Source organism: Solanum pennellii, chromosome 1 (genome assembly GCF_001406875.1).
Source record: "Solanum pennellii chromosome 1, SPENNV200".
NCBI classification, from domain to species: Eukaryota; Viridiplantae; Streptophyta; class Magnoliopsida; order Solanales; family Solanaceae; genus Solanum; species Solanum pennellii.
Window position 1 is genome coordinate 49,520,245 of NC_028637.1, and position 17,007 is coordinate 49,537,251.

Genomic DNA, 17,007 nt, shown 5'->3' on the forward strand with positions numbered 1-17,007 from the left:
CGAGTATACATACACCCTTCGTATAGGAAGATTACTTAGTCTTCTACTTTTATTGCACATAAGTATATAAAATATAACATAGTCATAATAATCGTTTCATCTCATAACCATATAATAAGAGTGTAATAGTTTGGGCATAACCCATACATCAAAGTAAGAATGCCTCACATGGGCTATACAACGTTTCATACTAAATGGAAAAGAAAGAAACATAGAAGTCTTAAACTCAAAACAACTCCATTTGCTAGATAGTGGCATCGCCCTTGGAAAGTGAGGACCTACCCTACTTGGATGATCAATAGATCCAATCCTTCTTCAAATCGTCTTCAAAAACACTTCAATGACCTGAACCTAAAATTTTGGTGAAAAGAAGAAATGGGGTTAGTACACCACTTTTACTAAGTATGAGACCATATGCACACATATTTTGAAATCATGCTAAGAAAAGGGACATTTCATAAAGTATGCACTTTACTTTGACAACACTTGTGCATATTCCACAAGACCATACCAACCAATAGGACATGTTCATTAGGTTATAGACATATACGTCACAAGAACAACAATATCAAGTCTAGTCAAGTCAACATGCATGGCATATAGTTGAATACATAGCCAAGAATCTCTATCATCAAGTCATAATAGTAACAAGTATGAATAAGAGTACTTTTCAACATAACCAAAGCAAGACAATAACCCATGAACCCTTATCAAGTCAAAAAGTGCAATGACCAAGAAAAGACCCATAACCTTAATCAATCAAGTAACCCACCCAACAAGCATCATGACTACCATACTACTTCACATATCATAACATTTAAGAGTACATAACATCATACTTTAACAATATAGATCATTCCATATTCATAAGTGACACTAATCAACATATAGTATCAACAACGTGCAAGTTCATCATATACATGTCATATAGCATTATAAGCATTTTCATACATGAGAACATCCTCCTAAGACTCCCTTCAAGGCCAACTAGTGCAATGTTTAGGTAGAGTTCTATACCCCTACCTAGACTAAGCTGAACCCCTTAGGTCATCTTAGTTAGAGTTCAATCCTTTAGTTCATTTTACCATTTGGGAACATCTTGCCCTAACCGACATAGACCACATGAGCTAATGTGGAATCCGGTATCATGGAACCCTACAACGAAAGAAGGCGGACTACTTGTCAAGGTAGTACCAAAACATGAACATAGCAACTACGTGGATCCACTAGCTAGTAATCCTATAGGGGCAACATAGTTCAAGAACTAAGAGACATAGTTGGGACCCTCTTTATTCTACATGCATTGTAGTCTCCAATCTCAAGAGTAAATTAGTGATCCTACCTTACCTATGTGGGAAGGGACACTCCTCACTCTAGTTTACTCGATGCTAAGCTAGAGTCCCTTTTTGAATGTCTTTGATTCCATTATTAATCATCATAACTTATTATAGGTCATAGGGTCTAACCTTTGTATATTCATCATCATCATAGCTCAATAAGAATTGTATGAGCATTTTCTTTTCATTACAATTCATATAGGTGACGTTAGAACTTTAACATCTCCATATCATGATAAGGCACATTGGTAAATCATTCACCATCCTTATAATATTTACATCTTAAGACAACACCTCACAATCACAATCAAAACATTTCAATTCAACATCATACCACCACATCAATACTAATACAAGGCATACTCCAATACAACATCATGACTTAATCACAATTAACCACAATTTGAAGTAAAGGATGGGGATCATAAGACTTACCAAGTCACCTTCATAGTTCATCATGAAGGTCTTACCACAAACCATAAATTCAACCCAATTTGGGTATACATAATCATAAGTCAATAACCAACATGATCACAAGGCTAGAAGAATCACTACATCACAAGTCACTACTACATCATAGCTTAAGACAAGATATTTAGGTCAATTCACAACATACTTCATAACCTAGATCATCTTATCAAGAACTAGAATGAAAAGGCTACAATTAACCTTAATTCATTCATGATTAGTATTACAACATCATCTAGTAGTAATTTAACCAATAACCAAGTCAATTGAGCCAATACAACCTAATTCATATCAAAATCAAGACCTAGGGTTAAGAGGTAAAGGTCATCTTCTACAAACTAGATCAAACCATCAAGATATATCATATGTAGGTTAGAATACATGTTAATTTATTCATAATATCCAAAATAAATCATAGTAAAATCAATTCATGACATCAATTTCATATTGGATGAAAACCCACTTGAAAACTCAACTTTGGAAATCAATTTGATGGAACCCTTTGAGGAAAGAGGTCTTAAAGGTGAATTAGATAACATAAATCACTAATTGATGAAGATTGATGGAGAAAATTTACCATTTTTCAGCCCTTAAACCCTCCCCTATCTTGGTCTTCAATGGTGTTCTTCACTAGAGAGAGAAAGAAGAGAGAAGGAAGAGAGTTTTGGGTTTGTGAGTTATGAGAGTTTAGTTAGTCTTAATTAGGTTAGGCTTTATATGGGAGTTAACTCACTTAATTAGTATTACCTAACCCCTAACTAATTTCCTAAATAATTCAACTAATTAAAAGGAACAAGTCAAAACGTGCAGCAAAACACAGACTCCATCGACGAGACCACAATCGACGGATCGTTGGTCCATCGACAGCTAGTCCCTCCTTTCGTGCTGCACATCCGTAGATAAGTTCAGAGACCTTCCAAAACAGGTCCTTCAGGTATTTGTCTAAGTGTTGGTCGATGGATGGCATCGACGCCCCATCGATCCAAACACGTCTCGTCGATGGCCTTTCGTGGGTGCACACTGCCCAGGCAGTGTTTGACTCCAACGTGCAAGGGTCCTCCTCAATGGCCCTTGGTTGGTCCTTGGGGAGTCATACCCGGACGTTTTGATCATGAATCAACTTAAACGCATGTTAGACACCCTTCCACTAATTTTCATGAGTTTTCGACTCCTAAAAGCTAGTGAAATTGGCTAAGGCACACCAGTACCTCATTAAACTAGTTCCCCGACGTCATGGACGTTCTTAGACGTTTTGATTTCTAGACTTACTAAATGACTTATATTCATTTAAATGGATCATAAAACAGTGTCTAGACCTTATGACACTTATGTTAGGCTCTAGAAAACGTCTTGGATTTTCAAAGTGTTACAGCTTTATCATGCCTATGTTATTCATGTAATACATATGTCTTTATCTCTTATGATTATGTCTATTGTTAACTAACCCTTTGAGATATATTATGTTTGGTGTGATAGTTTCTATAATTATTGCATATCGTATTAACGCATATTGCCTACATGTTGTCCATGTAGGGTCTTGAGGATATTGAGTTGCGTTCAAGGGTAGAGTTTCCAAGGTTTGCAAGGAAAGAAGATAGGTGAGTCATCATAGCATCCGAGGACATCACTACTATATTATATTTTATATTCTCTCATGTTTAGAATTTTATGGGCTGTGACCCAACACTATTGTACTCGTGATGTCGTAGATGGTTTTTTAGACATACGTTAGACGTTTTATGAATGACTTCCGAATTACGTTTTGAAAGGAAAGTTTTAATTCTGCACTACTTTTAGTATATATGCAATGAAAGATGTCTAAGAGGCTTGTACAAGACCTCCAAGAGGTCAAGTACGCCGTATTGTGACCTAAGAATTCCCTAACTTCTAGGGTGTACATGCAGGTCTTGACAAACATTATCATGCTCAAAACTCATTTAAGTATAGGACGAACTACCTTCTCCATATTCAATGAGCATCAACCTATACATTAGGCAATCAACATGACACTTCCTTATCAAGACAACATAAGTATGCTCAATACAACTCTCTTGAAGACAATATAACACAATACATATGAGTGCAAGTAAATCATGAGAAACATAATTCGTAAAAACTAAGAATACATTTAAGCATGAATCCACAAGAATATGCACATACAAGGAAATCTGACATGAGCATCAACATATATGACTCTCACTTTACATTAGATTAAGAGAAACTACTAACCTTAACCTTGGCTAGGAGTACGAGGAAAGAGATGAGGATAGCGGGACATCATGTCGGCCTCGGCCTCCCATGTTGCAACCTCAACTAGATGGTTTCCCCATAGGACTTTTATGAAGGAAACCTCTTTTTTCCTTAATTTCTTAAATTGATGATCTAAGATCTCAACCGGAATCTCTTCATAATAAAGGTTCTCATTCACCCCTCAACCTTCTAATGGGATAATAGACACCGGGTCACCTATACATTTCTTGAGCATAGAAACATGGAACACTGGGTGAACCGGGGCCAATTCATTTGGCACTTTCAACTCATAAGCAACTTATGGGACTCGCTTCAAAATTTCATAAGGGCCCACATACCGGGGACTAATTTCACCTTTTTACCAAATCTCATTACCCCTTTCATGTGTGAGATATTCAAGTAGACCCAATCAACTCAAGGTCCCTCTTTCTATTGTTTGCATACGACTTTTGCCGACTATAAGTTGTTTTAAACCTTTCTCTTCTAAGTTGGACTTTTTCCGTAGCCTCATAGACTACCTCGGAAGCAAGAAGAGAAAATTCACCCATATCAAACCATCCAACCGGAGACCGACATCTCCTACCATAAAATGCTTCAAATGGTGCCATAGCAATACTCGAATGGTAGCTATTATTGTAGAAAAAGTCTATTGTAGGTGGTCATCCCAATCACCTTTGAAGTCAATGACACACGCTCTTAACACATATTCTAGGGTTTGGATAGTGTTTTCTGCTTGACCATCCATTTTAGGGTGAAATGTGGTACTATGTTTCACTTGACTACCAAGTCCACTTTGTAATGACCTCCAAAGTGAGAAGTAAATTGGGAACCTTTATCCAAAATAATGAACAAAGGGGCCCAAGCAACTTTACAGTCTACTCAATGTACAACCTAGCATAATCTTCCGTCGAAAATGAATCCTTAACAGGAAGAAAAAGTGGTATTTTAGTCAATTTATCAACAATGACCCAACTAGAGTCATAATTCCTACGGGTACAAGGCAAACCTACCACGAAGTCCATATTGACATCTTCCCACTTCCAAATGGGGATATAGATATCTTGAGTCAGACTTCCCGGTCCTTAATGCTCGGCTTTGACTTGTTGGCAATTTGAGCATCTAGCCACAATGTTTGTTATGTCTCTTTTCATTCCATTCCACCATTAAATCTCGCGTAAGTAACAATACAGTTAGGTGTCCCCCAGCCCCCGAAGGGATGGAATATGGGGACCTATGGACCTCCTCTAAGATTGTTTCTCTTAGGCAATCCACATCCGGTACACATAACCTCCCTTGGTGCCTACGCACCCCATCTTCTCCTTGAGAGAAAGTTTTTATAGAATTGTTAAGAACTCACTCTTTTAATTCCATAAAGATGGGGTTAAGATGTTTCTTAGACTTTACATCAACAACAATGGAAGACTCTGAATTATGATGGATTATGACACCCCTTTTGGTGGAATCATCTAGTCGGACACCCAACCAGGATAGCCTATTCACATCATGGACTAAATCCCATTTCTCTTCTTTGATATGCGACATACTATTCATAGATACACGACTCAAGGCATCCACAACCACATTGGCTTTTTCGAGGTGGTAAAGAATACTCATGTCATTATCTTTCAAGAGTTCCAACCACCTCATTTGTTGGAGATTGAATTTTTTTAGCGAAAATAGATGGAAGACTCTTGTGGTTGATAAACGCATCGACATGTATCCCATATAGATAGTGTCTCCAAATCTTTGAAGCATAAACTACAACCGCTAGTTCAAGTTTATGAGTTGGATAGTTCTTCTCATGAACCTTGAGTTATCTTGAGGCATAAATTATTACCATACCATGTTACATATGGACACAACCCAAACCCACTCGAAAAGCATCACAATAAACAACAAACCCTTTGGTACCCTCTGGCAAGTTCAACACCGAAGCGGTGGTGAGTTTATGTTTCAATAATTGGAAGCTTTTGACATGATTTCGAGCATTCAAATTTGGACTTCTTTTGGGTCAAGCCCGTTAATGGAGATGCGATAGATGAAAATCCCTCAATAATTCTCCTGTAATACCCAGTCAAACCCAAAAAGCTTTGGATGTCGGTAGGACTCAAAGGTCTAGGCCAACTTTTGACCGCATATTTCTTTCTCTGACCGACCTTTACACCCTCACTAGAGACAATGTGCCAAGAAACGCAACCGATCTCAACCAAAATTAATATTTACTAAATTTATAAAAAAGTTGATGATATTTGCGGACTTGCAAAACAACCCTCAAGTGACTTATATGAATCATTTTCGCTCTTGGAGTGTATCAAGATATCATCGATAAAGACAATCACAAAAGAGTCAAGATCATTTTTAAACACACGATTTATAAGGTCCATGGAAGCCGCCAGGGCATTTGTTAGACCAAAGGTTCGGAAAGCCGTTTTAGGAACATCTACACCCCTCAGCCTAAGTTGGTGATAACCCGACCTCAAGTCAATTTTTGAAAAGTAGCTCGCTCCTTAGAGTTGGTCAAACAAATCATCAATCATAGGGAGTGGATATTTATTCTTTACAGTGACTTATTCAATTGTAGGCAATTAATATACATACGAAAAGACCCATCTTTCTTCTTTATAAATAACACCGGAGCAACCCATCGAGATATACTTGGTTGTATAAAACCTTTATCTAGCAAATCCTTCAGTTGAGCCTTTAGTTCCTTCAACTCGGCTGGGGTCCATCAGGTAAGGAAGGATTGAGAAGGGTTTTGTATCCGACAATAAATCAATGCCGAAATCTATTTTCCTTTCAGAAGAAATTTTGGGTAAGTCATCGGGAAAGACTTCCGAAAAATCCTTCACTACAGGGACCGACTCTAAAAGAGGACTCTCGAACACAAGATCCTTGACCCTCACAATATGATAAAGACAACCTTTAGAAATCAACTTATGCGATTTTAGACATGAAATAATTAGACCTGTGTGGATTGACTTTCCCCCATTCCATTCTAAAACGGGTTCATTAGGAAATTGGAACATCATAATTCGGGTCCTACAATTTGTGGATGCAAAACAAGCATCAACCCAATCCATCCCCAATATGACATCAAAGTCTAACATATCAAGTTTTACCAAATCAAACAATGTGACTTTATTGTGCAATTAAATGGGACAACCCCTATAAACTCTCTAGAAACTATGAAATCACCCGCCGGGGTACAAACCGAAAAGGGTTCATTTAAGACATCAGGAAGTATATCAAATTTCATAGCAACTAAAGGGGTTACAAAATACAAAATGGCACCGGGCTCCAACAATGCATAAACATTAATTGAAAATACTAGCAACATAATGGTAACAAGATCTGGAGAGCTCTCTTGATCACCTCCAGATTGGAGAGCATAGAGGCGATTCTTCTTAGGAGCATCGGGATTTGGAGCACTTGCTTGTGCTTGAGCATTTTTCCTTCTTTGAGACTTTAACATAGGGAAATCCCTCTTCATGTGGCCACAGTTACCACAATTGTAGCAATTACCTGTGCCAACTAGGCACTTGACTTCATGTTTTCTACCGCACTTAGCACAAGTAGGCTTCTCAACATAAGAACCACCACCTCTTCCTTCTTGAGGATTGGGGGTAGACACTTTACCATTTTTTACCCTTGGAGTGTTAGGAGGACCTTGGTTGGGGAACCTCTTCTTGAATCTTGGATTATCTTGCACCTCAAACCTAGCCTCGGAAGAATTTTCGTCTTCGTCCCTTGTCCTCTTCAACTCCCTACAAACTTGCTTAAATTATTTCTCCTCAATTTGTTCGCATGAAGAATGAACGAGAGAAGTCCATTCAAGGAGTCAACATAGCCGATCTACATTCATTTACCACAAGATCGTATATCCCCACAACAAATTTGTTCATCTTGGCCCTACAATTCGCCACCATAGTAGGAGCATGTTTCAATAGTTGAGTGAACTTGAGTCTATACTCCTTCAAGCTCATACACCTTGACAAATATTAATAAATTCTTGAATTTCCCTCTCCTTAATTCCAAGGGGAAGAACCTATCAAGAAAAGTAGTCTTGAATGATGTCCAACTAACTGGACCTTCTCTAATAGGACTCTCCTCCTTCCATTGTTCATACCAAACTTGAGTCACATGTTTGAGTTGATAGAAGGCTAGTTCCGCCTTTTATTGAGAATACACACCCATAGCATCTAACACCTTGAACACTTCATCAATGAACCCTTGCGGGTCCTTCTCCACTTTGGAATTAAAGAAAGTAGGGGGATTCATCCTTGTGAAATCCCTAATTATAGAAGTGATGATCCTAGCATTAGGGTTCACTTGCACACTAGTATCCCTAGCAACTTGAGTGGATAACACTTGAGTCAAGCTATGAATAGTTGCCCTTATCGCAACATTAGACATAGCCCCTTCTTCAATAGGAAGTTGAGGGTTTTGAGGAGCTTGAGGGTACACCGCCTCATTCACATTCTCCTCATCGGCCCTCCTAGCATGTGTCCTTCTTCCCTATAAGCACAAGAGAACATAAGAAAAAAGGACTTGATAGATTTAAGACTCTTAGGACGACTAGTGAATATCAAAAAAGTGAAAGCTCAAAGCATCTCATAGCCTCTCATTCACAAGTGTGGCGTGCTTCACACCCATGAACAAAACTCTACTCGGTGTGGTATTTTGTGGCATCAATCCTACATTATTATCAACCTTATGGTCTAACACTAAGTTTGTAATGACTCGAGAGCACCCCCTAGTCGTTACCCGCGTATTTGACCTCAAAGAGGTCTTGTACAAGCCCATAGCATTCGTCATAGCATGTACATATAAAAAAAATGCAGAAAAATTTAAAACTTTAACTTTGGAAGTTCAACTTCTTTTCATATATGAAAATAGAAACTAACTTCATCACAACGTACCATCTAGACATAGAAGAACGAAAATTCTGGACTTAGCCCTTACATCAATAAAAAGACTATAAATAGGAAATACTACAATGTCTTCCAACATAAGCAAAGGAANGCTCTAACACTAAGTTTGTAATGACTCGAGAGCACCCCCTAGTCGTTACCCGCGTATTTGACCTCAAAGAGGTCTTGTACAAGCCCATAGCATTCGTCATAGCATGTACATATAATAAAAATGCAGAAAAATTTAAAACTTTAACTTTGGAAGTTCAACTTCTTTTCATATATGAAAATAGAAACTAACTTCATCACAACGTACCATCTAGACATAGAAGAACGAAAATTCTGGACTTAGCCATTACATCAATAAAAAGACTATAAATAGGAAATACTACAATGTCTTCCAACATAAGCAAAGGAACTAAAAGCTAGAATATAAGGGCCTTGTCCTCGGACTTGAGGACTCACCAACTTGGAAAAGCAAATCCAAGTGTCTTGAGAAATAGTGTTGAAGTCTCCTCAAAGGCCCGTACCTAAATTTTTTGGGGAAAGGGAAAAAAAATATGGGTTAGTACATCACATGCACTAAGTATGGCTAATGCCTAAAAACCATTCAAACATGCATGAAAGTACTATTTAGTCAAAACATGCTTTTTATCAAGTGAATCCAATATGCACATAAGTTAAGAATCATAAAACATCACAATATAATATCATCTCAACATGTAGACAACCCAAACAATACTTTTGCAATGCAAAGAATATAATTCATAACCCTATCCAAAGCTAAGTAACACATGACCTACTTACCTACATTTATAATCTCATATTTCATCATGACTTTCCATATTCATAAAGATCATACATAGCTTAGCATACATAAATCGAGATCAACATAATCACAAAAGAACACTACGACAAACATCTCTTGGGATCCCACAAGTGCAATGTGTAAGAGAAGTCTCATACCATCCCTCACACTATGTAGAACCCCGTAAGAAACCCCTAGTAAGAGTTCATATATTTCATTTATTCATTTGTTTTTACATTGGGGAAAGAGGTTGCAATAGCTGACATGAGACCATGAGAGGTACATGGAATCCGGTGTTCTACTCCCACGCCAAAAAGAGAGGGTTAGCACTTTCCTAAGGTGTAACCTTTCGTACATAGCTATCTAGGTAGATCCACTAAGCTAGAATCCTATGTAGGCACATAGATGAGATTTTTAGTAGAAACCCTAACTTGCTAAAGTGGGAGTTTCCATCTCATGAGACAACACATATATTGGGAATTCGCACTAGCTAAAGGTGAGGAAACCCATGTGGGAAGCCGAACTTACTAAATGTGAGACCCCATCTCATTTACATGCCCTTTCGGTGCTAAGCATATATTCCCTTTAGCAATCATCATTATTCATCACATAAGTTCACATTAGCCTTTACTAGACTCTTATGTAAACATCTTATCATAATAGCTCATAGGTGTTCATAAGTGAGAACAATCCTTTCACTTTAGAAACACTAGCAAGTGAGTAAGCATTTCACTTTAACATTTCATTATAATCATGAGAACTACCTTTCAATCATATATAACCATACGATATAATACATACATACTTCATAGCTGATTCAAGTGTATAGGGTTAAGGATGAGGGGACCTTGTCATCAACACCACAATAACACATTAGATATAGCATGATTACTATCAAAGTAATTCATCTTTCATACTTGATTTCAAGGAAGAACCAACATTATTACCTTCTTTCCCTTTTTGGATCTTCATACTTCAATCACCCCACAATGCATACCAAATAAATAAAACAAGGTAATTCATGAAGTAGTCACACAACTAACATCAATATAAACAATTCATATATTGATCATCTTCAACCAATTTACCATATCAAATTCAATATTTATGAAATTGGTGAAGAACAAGGGTCCAAAGGAATTTCAAGTGAACAACAACAATTATCCATCATTATACACCTAAAAACCTTAAGTAATCATAATCACAATAATTGATTCATAATTTCGTTTTTCAAAGAAGATCCATATGTAGAGAAAAACCTAGATTTGGGGGAATTTTGAAAACATCTTTGCAGGGACCTCTTGGGGAAAGGAATCCTAAGAGTGAAAGAAACCATACCTTATTGTAGACTTAGCACGAAATTGAATTGAAAGCTTTGAGAATTGATCTCTTCTTGGAGATTCAAGGTCCTTCAATGGAGGTTTTGTATAGTGACACAATTTAGAGAGAGGTGAAAGCAATTGAATTTTTAAGTTGGGGATATGTTTTGGTGTAGGTTAAAAATGACTTAAAGTCACTGTATACTAAGCCCCTAAAAAACCCAAAACACCCCTCACTTAGATGGACCTTTTAATTAATTTCATTTTCAAAATTACCATCTCGGAACAAGTCCGCATAGGAGAGACACTTTTTGGTCTTGGATGGATCAGGTCCGCAATGCGGAGCCACTCCCCCAAGTCTCTGCCAAATGTTTCTTTCTATGTTTGTCGTCTCTAAAACCTCTAAACTTCCACGATTCTTTCCCTAACACTTTGGCATCGTAATTACCCCTTTTGGGTCATAATTTATTAAGTTAGGCTCTAGCTTAGGTCATAGAATTTCAGGGGTGTTACACCAAATTTCATAGTATGGTTGGAGAGAAGTCTTATGACTTATCTACTTAATGTAAGGATAGGTTGTTCAACCTGGGTATCTTAAAGGCACATGGAGTGTCTAACCTCTCATATAAGTTTGTGGGAATGGCCAAGGAGTGGTGGGGATCGATTCTTTCTTGTAGGCACGTTGGTTCTCTTGTGATGGGTGGGTAGCAGATTATTGAGGTTTTTTCATGCATGTCATCGCGTCCAACCTTTATCAAAATGATAATTCGCCAGACAGGTGGCATATCTAGGTCATAAGCGCCGGCCAACAGCGAGAACTCTTTTATTATCTACCTGGATCGTGGAGTTTCTAATATCAAATTTAAGGAAAATATTTTATTTATAAACTCAACAGTTCTTGAATCATAATTCTATATCTCTCTATTTATTATAAATCTTTCTTTTCTAGATATTAAAAATAACTAGCAACGTCCTTATTTATTATAGCAAGAAACCAAATAAAACTATGACTGGAAAACATATTCATATATAATCTAAGACAAACAAATCCTATGAGATATTAATTAAATAAGCACCAAAAATAAAAAATTCTAAACAACTTAGAATTCCTACTCTAACTTTGAAATTATTAAAAGTCTTTCACTCCAGGGTCCTTTTAATTTGGGAAGCTATGATATAATTAGTATAGCAGCATTCACGGTTCCATTTATCTCTGTAATTTATCTTTGTATGTTCTTTATCTTTTTAAAAGGTATAATATTTATTTTTTATTTTTTGTCACAAAAAAATAAAATGGAAGAAGGCATTATAGAATATAACGAAAATTTATTCAAGAAGGTGATCCATGTCTTATGAGTAAAGTATACACACAAAATAAAATGAAAATATTCATTTAATCCTTTCATATGCAAAAGAACAAAATTTAAAGATTGTTTGAGTTCTACAGAGGTCAATCACAATAGATCAATAAAAATTATCGAACATCTAGAGATGTTTGAGTTGACTCTGATTTACTAGCTTTATTTCAGCTAAAAATCGCCAAGTTCTAGAAACTCATTAATCCACTCATCGTACTCGTTCAAAGAATAATCATCTGAACTTGGGTAAAGCTATCAAAGGAACTTCTAGTGGTTGAGGCATGTATGCTCCTCAAAATAATTCATTGACTTTTGCAAAGAAGTTACTTGGATTTAACATAGTGGAATGATTTTCCTCGTTGAAGTGACTGGTCGAACATTCGGAGCTTGTTATTTTTGGGATCGATATTTCTATATAAGATTAAAAAATATTAGGAAGATTGAAAGAACCTTGAATCATAAATGTTTTTCCATACTTGGATACCTTTAGATGTTAGGTGAGACATTCCTTAGTCAAATCCTGCACACAACATCCCCTCCAACACATTTTTCAAACCAGCTAAAATTAACATGGTAACACAAATAATAAGAATTTAATAGTGAAATTGTGAACATAAAGAAAATTTCTACTTAAGATTTTCCTTAACCAACATTCTTATTTTTTCTACTTCTCTGTCGGGATAAAAACAAAGTCTTTGAACACTTACCTTTGTCTGCTAACTCGCAAACAACTTCGTCTAATTTCTTTCAAGCTCTGCTGTCCATTTCAGGTTTCATCTTTTCTTTTCTGGTCTTTGTATACTTATTTTCGAAAGAAAAGAATGATCCTCCTCTTTTTCTTAAGGACCACTACGTTTAACTTGTGCATCCTCATTACTGCTTTTGATTCTCTTATACCTTTTTGCCCCATCTTTTTCTATTAAAGAACATACCTCTTGATCTTGATAAGTCTCAGAGCATTTCACTATACTTTTTTCCATTCTGTCTTGCATTTTCGTAGGACAAAATGTATTGTCCATCACATAAACTTTATTAGCCTTTTGGTGCTGCGATTTTTCATTTGCCTTATTATTGTGTCACTTCACATGCTTCGATACATACTTGAGTTTCAATGATGAAATGAGGGACTTCTTTAAAATGTAGCATGTCCCTTGTTTTTGTGCTTCTTTTTCCATTTCGATAGTCACCTTTGGAGACATCACTAAGCCAAAAATGAAAATCAGAATGAAATATTAATTAAATAAGGTATCTACAGTTGTGGAGAGAAGTTAGATATTCGAATTTATGTATACCATTTTTGTAAGAAACTTATATAAATATAGAATTTGAAAAAATAAACTACAAGTAACACTAATGTGTTAAAGAAATCATTTTTATATTAAAACTATAGTAGATAAAGGTCATTAATGATGTATTATATTAACATGTTTAAATATACTTTTGATTTAATGAATAGCACACACTAAATCAAACAAAATAATTAAGATTTTGAGGAAATGATCTTACAAAGTATAGATTTGTCTAGTGAACTTGATGAATTCAAGGTGGTCTATTCAAGCATGTTGGCATCCACCATGACCAAGTCGAATTGACCGATATGTTCCCGGAGAATGGATAGAGCAATAGTTGCTTTGATCGCAGTTACTATAAACAAAAATCAAGCTCAAAGTATGTTATGAATATTTTCATAATAATCAGTGATACACCTTCCCTTTCCTTTATGTTATTACACAGATAAAGGTACTATGAATTGACTGATATTATTACATTAGAAGCATAGAAAGAAAAATTCAATTGATGCTCGGTGACTAATATAATTCAAGTCTTTGATATGTTAACTAACTCAATCTTGTTGCCTAAGAATCCAACTGTTTTTTTTTTCAATTAAAGTAAAACTCGACTAGGATGTTGATAAATTTGACGATTAAATGAATATATTTTCATAAGGTTTGATATATTGATAATCATTTACACTTGATAATAAATTTTATTTAGATATTTAAACCATAATATGCTTTCATTGAACATTTAAATAAATGATAAGTGTTCTTGTTAGACAATTCAAATTAAAATTTTAGAAAAATCTTATGTTCCCAAACATCCATTAATATAGATTATTTAATGACAAAATTTAACTAGTCAGATCCATTTGTTATGTTCTCAAGCATCATAAACAAAAATTTCTCCCATCAATTTATTTAAACAACAACAAATCTGACAAGCTTATTAAGCATTGTTGTTGTCGCATCCCATTTTTTCGCAAAAATGGATTTTGATGCACGACCTAACTCATTTGGAATTTTCGAATTGAAGAGTCGCCACCTAATATAATGAATAAAAGCGCATTAGGGCATCTATCTAACCTAACCAAGTCTAACTAAGGTTAATCAACCAGAGATCAGGGTAAGGGTTCAAATTACCTCGAGGAGAAGGTGTTAAGCATCCCTCGAGGTCCACAAATGTGGGTCCTGACCATATCTCATGTAATTTATGCGGGGGATACAAGTGGAAAATAAGGTCACTTCATTATTTATTTAATTATTTAATCATGCAAACTAGGTGGTAACATAATATTAGACAAAGAAGATCAATTCATTATTTTAATTAATTAAGCATGCTAGGCTAGTGATAAGAATATTAAACAATTAAGATCAATTTATTTATTTATAATTAATTAAGCATGCAAAACTAGGCGATTCTATTATTTTGATTAATTAGTTAAACATACAAGCCTAAGTGATAACAATAAATAAAGCATTAAGTAAAAATTTAGAGATAAGCGAGAGGATAAAAAAAGACAAACAAACAAGCAAACAATATTATGTTTTACTTAAGCTACTCCAAATAAATAAAATTAAATTAGAACAAATAATGGGACAAAAGGGAAGGGAGATTTTGAGAGACTTTTTGGATCAGCACTCGAATTTTAATTTTATTTCGGTCAGCTTCTTTATAGGACAAACAAAAACGATGTTTGTCATTTGGACAGAGCCGATATCATCATATCCATGGGGCCAGCTACCCCTACCCTACCACCGCATGCATTTCGTCCTAAAAGGTGTTTATCGTCCCCGCTTAAGGTCCAAGAGGCATTGGATTACTAATAAGGTGGTTTTAGACAAAAATAAAATATGTTTCTAAAGGCCCACCTAGACACCAAGTCAAACAAACAAGACAAACCAGACGCTCATTTAGCATGTTAAGTCTCAACATGACCTCTATACTTTAACGAACATGCTGGCAAACACAAGCAATTAATGGAAAGGATCATGTGAAGTGTGTGCATAAATATACAAAAATAATAATAATAAATTTATTTAATTATGATAGAGCAAAGAATTATGAAATGAATACAAATTTCATTTATTTTATCAATGAAGCATGCATGAAATAGTTATTCTATTAGTTGATTAAAAGTGGCCAAGAAATTATTTGAAATGAGATGATTGAAATGTTAACTTTATGTAGAAGTCGGTTTATTAGGTATAGAAATCAATTAGAAGCTAATTTTAGATGGCAAAGGGGTTAATTATTATGCAGAATATTAATTATCTTGTGCAAACTTAATCTGGGCAGATTAGTATGGCAGTTTTTAGGATAAAACACATGCAGAAAATCCTAAGATTACTTCAACCTTATGCTCTGATACCAAGTTTGTCACGACCGGAGCACCCCCTAGACGTAACCGGCGTCTTCATCCTCGAAGAAGACTTGGACTAGCCCTAGGCATTTGTCATAACATATCATAGGTCAAATGCTTAGACTTCTCACATATCATATATGGAGTTTACATAGACTCCTCGCTTATGATGCTTACATAGGTTTCTCGTTTAGAAAATATAACCAATACATAGGAATAAGTCTAATACTTTGTCTCACATGAAACCATCTAAAGAGTATTACAACAGTGGGTCTAGCCCATACTTCAATACAATACGCCACATATAGGTTTACAACAGTATTCTCAAATGATAAATGAAGGAATAAGTCTCTTTAGACATAACAACAACATAGCTAGAATAGAGAAATGGTAACATCCCCGAACATTGAGGACTTACCAATAACATGGAAAATAATTTCAAGTCTTCTTGCAAAGTGGTCTCATATACTTTAATGGTCCGAACCTACATTGTTTGGGAAAAGGGAAATAATATGGGTTAGTACAACTACATATACTAAGTATGGGAACATATGCAAGAAAAACCATTCAAATCATGCTTAAAAGGACATTCTGCTCAAAACCATTCTAAGACACTTTCCAAAGCCTTTATGCACATATAAGAGCATATACAAGTCTATAGGTATAACATCACTGAAGACAAGTGCATATCCAACACAAGACCAATATTAGCATTATATCATATCAACATGAATAACTCCAAAATAATGTCATAACAACAATGCATGTACAAGAGTTCATAACATCAAAGCATATAAGAACCTTACTCATAACCCCTTCCCAAGCCTATAAGTGCAATGCTTATGTGAAGCCTCATAACCCCAATGTTAATATTTCATACATCTTCATATCATGCATATTCTTCATCATATATATAT

General features: G+C 35.6%; 1 pseudogene; it reads right to left on the reverse strand.

The window, feature by feature from the left end:
* Nucleotides 1-13,076: 13,076 nt before the first annotated feature.
* LOC114075202 lies at nucleotides 13,077-13,649 on the reverse strand (annotated as a pseudogene).
* Between the last annotated feature and the right edge of the window lie 3,358 nt (nucleotides 13,650-17,007).